At 37.7% G+C, this 6,000-nt stretch overlaps 1 protein-coding gene across 1 annotated transcript in view; it reads left to right on the top strand.

Moving 5' to 3' along the window:
* Window positions 1-265: 265 nt before the first annotated feature.
* LOC134806907 (MAP kinase-activating death domain protein) overlaps window positions 266-6,000 on the top strand; it is a 71,605-nt gene continuing 65,870 nt past the window's right edge. The window contains exon 1 of the mRNA XM_063780331.1: window positions 266-392. The gene's annotated coding sequence lies outside the window, so the exon portion shown is untranslated. The remainder of the gene's footprint in view (window positions 393-6,000) is intronic.

Genomic DNA, 6,000 nt, shown 5'->3' with positions numbered 1-6,000 from the left:
TATATATTCTCCGAGAAAAGCTCGGTCTCCCAGATATTAATAATATATGTATTTGTAATAACCGTGAATTTATTTTCCTTTTGCTGGCACTCTTGAGGATAAAAGGTTACCTATCAATAAAAAAAGGTTTGTTTTTATTTTCCCCGCCTTAAAGATAAAGTTGTTTCGCGGTTAACACTGAGCCCTTATCAATCACGCGAAATGTATAGGGCTCCTAGCTGGGGCAGGCCGCGGGAGGGGCATTATCGAGCGTGGGCGTCGCGCATGCCTGCCCGCTACCGGCACTCGCCAGCCACACGCGCCATGCACTACGTCGCTCGTACTCACCCTCGCGACCACGGCTAGTACTCTCGAACGATGTGCAAATAGTGAAAAACGAACGCCACGAATAGGTAAGTCCCTTTTTAAACTCGCTTGCTTTTCATTCACATTCGATACCGGAACTCTGGTGGGTTCGAATCGAAGTGCCACTGCGCCATGCTGACGTCCTGGTGACGTAACTTGGTGGGATCTGCTTGTATGAGATATGACAGTGGACCACCGTCCTTTATCGGTACGTGGAAATTTAATTTGATCAAAACCGAATGAAAGTAATGGCCATGATTCTTTTTTAATTAAGTTTAAATTTTCGGTAACGTATTTACGCGCGTGATTATCATGTAGGCTAACTGAACGGTATTTTTCTAAAAGAATTTTCATTATGTTTAAGGTGCATTGGGATAACTTCGAATGCGGAGTAATCTTGAAAATGGGAAATATCTACTTACTAAACTAGAAGCACTTTCTACTGTGGCAACATCAAGGAAGTTGCCATAGCTAGCGTAAATGTTGCTTAAAGTATGAAGTGCTTCTGGTTTTAGTCATATTTTCGATTTTGAAAATTACCCCGCTTTAGAAGTTACCAATGTACTCTAACCCCCTTATCATAAACGTCTACTAAAGCTGACAAGCCGGTAATAATCGTTTGTCCCTTTCCGACGTATTGGTATGATGTCAACTTTAGTAGACGTTTATGAATAAGGAGGTAAGTAAGTACCTACTCGGTTCTAAGTACATACAGTCAAGTGTAAAAATATGGGTGCATACAACTTACTAAAAAATATGTCCCGTAGTTCTTAATTCGCTGACATGAGAGCTATGGGACATATTTTTGAGTATGATGAGTGCACTCATATTTTTACTCTTGTTTGTACTCTATTAGGTATCTGATAATCGAGAAACTCTGCCTTAAAGCTTTGTTCTGCCTCCATTTCTGACCTTAAGCACGTAAGACATATTAGTAATGCAATTCTAAGCAAGTTGGTTGTTAATATTGTTATCATATGCTAATGTGCCCTCCGGTGCAGCCAAGATCGCATTAATGGAGTTAAGTTGCCATTAATCGAGTTCCACGTGAGGCACGGGGCGTACTCCCCAGGGCGTTCGTTGATCGAGTTTGCGAACATTCCATATTAAGTTGTGCATTTCGTATTTACTTATATTGAAAAATTTTAACGTTCAGTATAAAGTTTACGCGAAACTTAAACGCTTTAATCTCTTTACGCGGCTTTAAACCCATTGTGACTTAAGTTATTATTAGTTCAAAATATATTATACCTATAAAGTTACATTAATGCACGTAGAGCTTTCAAGTAAGTAATCTGGTCGTGTGTTCGTCTAAGCCGTCGTTTATTTTTTCATTACTGTTACCTATATTACTGCGTTCTTTTTATATAGGTACTAGGTAATGAGGCATATCCGTCCATACTTAAAAGTTGCACATTCGGTAAAAATGAAAATTAAAGTAAGTATAGCTCAATAAAATTAAAAAAAAATCAGCGGAAATAATTCGTAATGCTATTCCTACAGATATTCAAGATATGAACAAAAATATGAAAAAAAAGGTACCTTAAGGTACCACAAAACGCCACACCAGTGCTTTAAAACGTGCCAGTGGTATTCAAAGTATATACGAGTACGTCAACGCTAAAAACAGACTCGGTCATTCACTTTACATATCTAGGCTCTTTTAACAGCGACAACTGCTTAGGGGCATGAATAAGATAAGGCCTTTATTTGCGCGTACGTGTATAGGTATTAGCCGAGGGAAAATGGTGAAAATACTTCTAGTATTTCCTGCGTGCGTAGCCAACGTGCAATCGTTAACGCTCCGTAGCGAACGAAAGGCAACTGTCACTGTCGCACTAGTGGGGAAGAGTGATAGAGAGAGATGACTATACGATACGCTAGGGAGCGATAACGATTGGCACGTTTGCATCGTGCCTTGATCCATTGAAAAGTCTGAAAATGGGAAGCGTGAGAGCTTCGTCGCTTTTACTTTAATATATGACATATACATACTTACCTATTTTAGTTTATAATGTAGATACATACGTACATACGGATCCCTTTGTTTCACATAATTATTGAAAGTCGTAATGTAATGATTGTCAGATTATCATTAGTCATAATAACCGTTAACGTTTCAGGATTTTCGTAATGTTATCCTATAGATAGGTTAGGTTAGGTTTGTTTTATGGCAATTCGAAAAGTTTGGCGTTTCTGAGAAAAACTAAATTATGATTAACCAAAATGCGGACAAACAATACATTATGACTTTTAAGTTTTAAGTCATAATCCCATAAAGTTATAACTTTATGGGACACAATAGAGACCCAATGTACATACCTAAACATATTTGATAAAAATAAATTGATTTGTTCTTAACCCGTAAATGCATGACTTTTTCTTTTTGCCCGAAATTAATATATGTATCACATAATTGTTTGCCGATTCTAGGAAAAATAGTAAAAAAAATATAACTTCGATTTTCACTGCGAAATCAGTGTTAGAAGTTGAATTGACTAAATCATGCTCATGTGAATATGTAATATTCAGTAATAGATATATGAAAAATCTTACTACCATTTGAAAGGTACACTATTTGTGATATACCTATGATAAAGTTTTTAAATATAAAATAATTACAAACCCTGAAAACACCGTTCAAAATCACATACTAAAAATATCAATTTTTCCAAGCTTTCCGACTTTTCGTCTTAAAACGAATGTAATTTTTATAAATTAAAAATATTGCGTAAATTTAACTCTTAAATCATCACCCTACTACTTGACGTTTGGTATAAAGGTGCGTTCAAGAACGAAAGCTATCTTTTTTTTATCTGTGAGCTGTCTAATGCTTTGTAGACATTTGGCAACACTATGCATTTAAGGGTTAAAGTCGTAATAGGTATTATTAGGATTTTAAAAGTATAATTTTGATTTCATACCACTCTGATTAGTAGGTACCTACATCTCACTCGGAGTTACATTATATAATATATTATATTGTAAAGTTACGAATAGGGAGACAGTTACATTTTATGTTTATTTTACTCGTAAACGAATAATTAAGTGAGAAGCAGAGAGTCTAGGTATACCTACATAACTCGGTATTCTCGGTGACATTAAATAAGTCCTACCTACTCATTTTATCCTCGGATTATATTCGACCTTGCCTGACGCGTCACGCTACCCACTCCACTGTTGTTCATATTTATAGCAGATTAATAGGGATGATTAAAGATATATAAATAACATCCCTGGAGATTATCCATATCTTCGAGCAACACGGAAGGGAGGCGGCATTCGCACTATTTCCCCTCTGCCGAGGTACAAGATTAGCGCGTCAATCTAATCTAGCGCGGGTAATAAAACTAGTTGCACTTGGATTTTTCACTAGACCGAGTCCAGACGCGCGCGTGAACACTGCTGCACAAAAATGCCTGGTTGCTCGGTTTTTTGTTATAAAAAGAGGTCGGGGACATCAAATTTACAAAAAGAAAGTGTTACATTTCACATGTAATATTTTTTTTTACATATCATACGTTTAATTACATTCAAACACAATTATTATATTTTAGTCTCATGTAATTGTTGGATTTATCGATTTTGCTCGCTCAGTACAAATTGCGGATCGGTCGAGCGACAAATCCGACTTCTCATCTCTCAGAATACAATAACATACTTCAACGAAAATGTGTTAGTGTGCGTGTTGTGACACTTGTCACTCGTCCGTACACAAAAAGAGATCGAGGTTTGCAAGATTTGTCTTTGCCGTGTGTCATTTTCTATGTATTTGTGTCGTCATTACAGATTGGATTCTGTATGTAAGTGTGTGAGAAGTGCGACTGTGTGCACCTTTCCCCCCGCGAAAAATGGCAGAAAGATTTGTACGGTGAGATATCGCTTGGGCCCCTCCCTTCCGATGTGTCGGAAGCCGGTGTTGCTCGAAGATCCATATAGAAAGATTCCACTCTCCGAATCGTTTGCTTGCTCGGGGAGTTAAACAACGACTTTGCCCCTTATAAAACAAATAGGTAGGTTATCTTTAGATTATTAGGTTGCTAATTTTCTAGGCCTAACTAATACCTATGTGTAAATTAACTCACATTTATAGAGGGGTATATCGCGAATCTATTTTATCACCCTTATTTACCGACGTTTCGGCACAATGTGAGTTAATATGTGTTCAAAACGCTAAAGTTTAAATATTATGTCGCAATGTATCTAAAATCAAATAATACGACCTTCAAACCTTCAAGAAAAGATCGTACTCCCGTCTTAAATGCCGGCAGCACACTTACAACCCCTCTGGTGTTAGGTACGGGTGTCTATGGGCGAAGGTAGTCGTTTACCATCAGGCGATTCGTCTGCTCGTTTGCCTCCTTCCTACATCATAAAATAAATTTAATTCGTTGCAAGGTCTATGGAGCGCTGTGTGTTTAACTGTTTACTTACCTAATTACTAGTTTATATTATTATTTTATTACCTACATTACAAAAAAGTAAAATAAGTATTTAGTAAGTATGTAAAACATTTCGACTGCCAAACCGTATGAGCGGTGCCAAGCCGGGTTCGGTTCGATAGGAAGGCCATTGTTATCTCCGCTATCAGGACTAACGGCATTGACTTTAACATAATGCTGGTGTGTTGCGATTACTTTAATGGAACACCTACTTTGCATATCGGTTATGCAAATCAAGCAAGCCATACAGGCTTTCAAGCTATTCAATTATTAGTGAAATGTGGTGCTTTGAGGTATATACTGCCCCACCACGTGCAGGTGTAGCAGCCAGCGACATCTATTAAAGACTAACTTAAATTTGATTCTTTTTTACTAAAGGCCCAAAGCTGATGGTTTATATAGGTACGTGAAAAGAATATAGGTACCTACAATGCATGCACTCAATACCAATATAAAAAAAATATCCAAATCAAGTAACCAGAGGGCCTACCGCGTAAACCGAAATTCGAAAATTGCGGGGATTTTTCTCTTTTACTCCAATTAATATGTAACTAGAGTGACAGAGAAAGATGGCCGCAATTTGCGAACTTCGATTTTCGTGGTTATAGCCCTGTTTTCATCGTATATATTCAGCATAGTCTAATAAAACATGGTCTTCCATTCCCAGAGTGACACGGGGCTACGTCACAACAACATGGCCGCATATATAGCGCTATCGCATATTATCATATAGCGCTGTCGCATGATGACGTAGGCCCGTGTCAGTTAGGTGACCTAGAAAAGACGGGAATGGAGTACCAGGCGGAGTATATTATTATACCATGATATTCAGTAGGTAGGTAACCTAAGTAATTTGAAAAACTAAAATAAGAAGAGGCACATTCAGTGCCAGTCCGAGGTCCGCGTTAAGAGCGTAGCCGATAACATGGGAAAAAACGTATGTAGCGGAAAGCGCCTACGAATAGAGGACCCGCCTAGCGGGTCGCTGGCAGTGAATGTGAGTAAAATCGACCCGTTAATTCAACTCAAAATTTAATTAATCTGTCGATTTCACCTTAATTACGCTATTCCTACCATTTCGGAAAGAGTTTCGTAATCTGTTGTCTTTTCGAGTGATACGTGCAAAAGTAAAACCTTTCCACTCTTTAGAGATAAGTAATACAATACAACTCTAAATTAAATGTTTACGCAAATTCTTTTCAAGTTAATTGAC

The sequence above is a fragment of the Cydia splendana genome, chromosome 3, assembly GCF_910591565.1.
Source record: "Cydia splendana chromosome 3, ilCydSple1.2, whole genome shotgun sequence".
Taxonomy (NCBI): Eukaryota; Metazoa; Arthropoda; class Insecta; order Lepidoptera; family Tortricidae; genus Cydia; species Cydia splendana.
This window is presented reverse-complemented; position numbering and strand designations above follow the sequence as displayed.